At 41.8% G+C, this 3,604-nt stretch overlaps 1 protein-coding gene across 6 annotated transcripts in view; it reads left to right on the top strand.

Annotated features, from left to right (window-relative positions):
- ELMO1 (engulfment and cell motility 1) overlaps positions 1-3,604 on the top strand; it is a 597,137-nt gene that overhangs the window by 484,017 nt on the left and 109,516 nt on the right. The gene's annotated exons all lie outside the window — the stretch shown is intronic.

Below are 3,604 nucleotides of genomic sequence, written 5' to 3' on the forward strand. Positions count from 1 at the left end.
ACATACCGGCCTTCATTTCCTGATCAAGTCACCGAGGCTGAGGCCTGAGAATCGGTATTCTTTAAACTTCCACTGTGATTTCAGTTCAAGCAGCTTGGCTCTTCAGATATCCCCAAAATGGGCACTGTGGAAACTGATCTGCTTGGAACCGACACTAGGTCATGAGGCCAGTTATAGCTGGAAACTTCCCTAAGCTACAGCCAAAAATTTTCTACCACAGTGTGATTATTTTAGGAATAATTTAAAAAGCATTTCACCAAAGAGCAGCATGTTTGCAAGTATAGATTAAAAGATCATTTCCATTTAGGAAGTCTGATTTAATTAAGTAACACCATTTTTGAGGTATGAAGTCTTTTCTTGCTGAGTCAGGATTTTTTGCTTCTCTGTTAATGCAAAGCAGGTAGTTGAAATTGAAGATTTGCTCTGGGATAATACTATTTACATGCCTGGCCACATTAAAGGTCAGGGTAGAAAGTACTGTTCTGTGGGACAGAGGGGCAAGAGGGGTATTTTGTTTCAATCTTATTAGAGCACCATGTTAAACTATTTTTTTTTTCCAAGTAGAATGTTTAAATTTTAGGTTCTTTATGAAAAAATGCTTAAAAGCTATTTAATGATTTGTGTTTCTTGTAGGCAACGTATTCATAAATATCAAACTATTAACAAAAAGAAAAAAAGATTTTTGAGCAGTTATATGTTTCCATTGAATTAACGGTGAAGTTTTTAGAAAAAGTACTTTGTGAAACTGAAAAGGATATTGCAATAATAGCATTTTATTTTCTATTTTATCTTTCACTAATCTTATAGTAGTTTAATGGATTAAAACTCTGTAATTTTCATACCATGTAATGTGAACTCCTAGTTTGGCTACTAATATTGTTAATATCACTTCTGAAAAATAGAGAGATTAGCTTTTAAAACAGCTTTGGTTGCTTTTCTTTCTCTTTTTTCCTCTAGTATGTAATTTCCATAAAGACTGTCTCTGTCTTATTCATACTGTGTCCCCGTGCCTGGGTGATGGCAGGCCCAGGGTAAATACCTTCTGAGCTAAAGCCTGCATGATGAAGAATGGAATTTTGTGTAACAGGCCTCTCTGAGAAGGTATATGGGAAGGAGAAATGTGATCCTTGACCTAGAGGAAGCTTATAATAGTGGAAAATACTTTTTCCTAGCTTGTCTGAGTTTTCAAAGCATTGTGCTATTGATACGGCATCAATGACTGGAGGAACACCAGGGTCCTTGGTCTTGCACCAGTTTAGATAAAACTACAAAGACACACGTGGGGTGGTTTTAAGGAGCAGAGAGTTTGTCAGGCAAGAAAGAAGAAAGGAAGAAGAAAACACTCCCCCGTACAGAGACAGAGGAAGGGGGATTTGAACAAAGGGAAACCCCATGTGTGACAGAAAAGTGGTTGCTTATATTGGGACGCTGGAGGAGGCGGTGTCTGGTTTGCATAGGGCCCAGTGGATTGGTTTGATTTGACCAGGTCTGTCATTTACGTAGCCTGTCATTTACGTAACACTGATCTTCATCGAAGTCACATCTAGTTCAAGGGATCTCCAAGCTGCCTTTTTACAGTACTATTTTCAGTTTGTTGAATGGTTATTTCTTAAAATAGAAGATGTAAGTATTCACAGTATAGATAGATGGGTGGATAATACTGTCCAGTCATAGCAGTGTCATAGAAAAAGAATAAAGAAGATTTAAGGAGTGAGAGAGTGGGGGGGATGGGGGCTGCTTTTTCAGTCATGCTTGCTGAAGGTTGTTTCTCCAAGGAGGTAACCCTTGAGCTGTGAAGAGAGAGCTACAGAACTACAGCTGGGGGAAGAACATTTCAGAAAGAGAGAACAGGCTTTAAAGGGCTTGAGGTGGACAGCAAACTTGGTGTGCTTATTTAGAAAGCAAGGCAAAAAATAAAATAAAATAAAATAAAATTTTAAGAAGCCAGTCAGTCATTGTGCCTGGAGGGCAGTGAACAAGGAGAGGCCTGTGAGTGGACTCAGTCAGAGAGCTAGTGCTAGAGCAAAGGGAATTTCCTCTCCGCCCTCTGAAGTTTCCATAATTGAGTCTGCTGACAGCAACTGATAGTAGACCAATTAACTGGAGAAAAGGCAAATAAAGTTATTACCTGTGTGGGGGCATCACAGGAAAGTGAGTACCCAATAGCTCAATGAAATTTAGAAATGCATGTCCCCTTCTCATTTGAAAGAGGGCACTGGGGGCTGTAGGCACATTTAGAGGAAAAGTAAATGGTTTTTAGGGGAGATGAATGGACAGGAGGAACAGACAATAGACTAAGACAAAGTTCCAGTAGGCCGGGTGTGGATGTCAACTCTGGTCTTTCCTGGGAGTTAATCCTCCTTGTTTGATGAGATTATATGCTTTGGGAGGCCAACGTATACAGATCATTTGAGGTCAGCAGTTCAAGACCAGCCTGGCCAAAATGGTGAAACCCTATCTCTACTAAAAATACAAAAATTAGCCAGGCGTGGTCACACATGCCTGTAATCCCAGCTACCCGGGAGACTTAGGCGGGAGAATCGCTTGAACCCAGGAGGCAGAGGTTGCAGTGAGCCGAGATCATGCCACTGCACTCCAGTCTGGGCGACAGATTGAGTGAGACTCCATCTCAAAAAATAAAAAATTAGAGAAAATTTTTTAAAAGAGATTACAGAGAGGGAGCTCAAGACAACTGCATTACTTCTAGAGGAAATTCCCTCAGTCAGACAAGGGAACTTCCGAGAAAGCCCCTCCCTTCACTTAGGAAGAGGCAGAGGGGTAAGAAATGGAGACAGGAGAGGGCCAAAGAGACCTGGTTTCTGAGGCTGCTTCTTTAGTTCAAAGTACGCAGATGTCAAAGAGCCATACTTTGGGGTATTATTTTATGAGCCTCAACATTAGCCAGGGGCCAGATTTTTCAGGGTCTTGAAAACCGTGGTCAGGACTTTGGCTTTTATTTTGAGTGAGGCAGGGAACCACTGGAGAGTTTTGAGCACTGGAGTGACATGATCTGCCAGATTTTAAAAGACCACTGAGACTGCAGGGGAATGAGGGGACATGAGGCAGATGAGGAGGCCCCTGCTGCAGATCAGGCAAAGGCATATGTGGCATAGACTAAGGTGGAGGGGTTGGAGATGACAAAGAGTGGGCAAACTCTGAATTTATTTGAAAGGTAGAGCTGACAGGATGCTCTGACTGAATATGACAGATGGGCATTGTGGTGGGAGAGACTGGATAAAGACAAGTAAGACTTTAGGTTTTGATGGCACCACTAATAGAGATGGGGAACAGATTTGGGCAAGCAAGTGCAAGAAAGAGTTGAGCTTGGACCTGTTGGCTCTGAGATGCTTGGATAGACACCCAAGTGCAGATATAGAGAAAGCAGTGGAATAGATGCATCTGAGTCCAAGGCAAAAGTTGGGACTACAGATATAATTTGTAGTTGTTCACACATAGATGATACTAGTTCAGATCACCTAGGGAGTGAGTGAAGACAGGGAAGGGGTCCAAGGGCCAAACTCAGGTCATTCCAATAGAGTCAGGAAGATGAGAAAAACCTAGCAAGGGAGACTGAGGAAGCGATACTAGGAAGCAAGAAGTATGC

This window comes from Mandrillus leucophaeus, unplaced genomic scaffold (genome assembly GCF_000951045.1).
Source record: "Mandrillus leucophaeus isolate KB7577 unplaced genomic scaffold, Mleu.le_1.0 Scaffold100, whole genome shotgun sequence".
NCBI lineage: Eukaryota > Metazoa > Chordata > Mammalia > Primates > Cercopithecidae > Mandrillus > Mandrillus leucophaeus.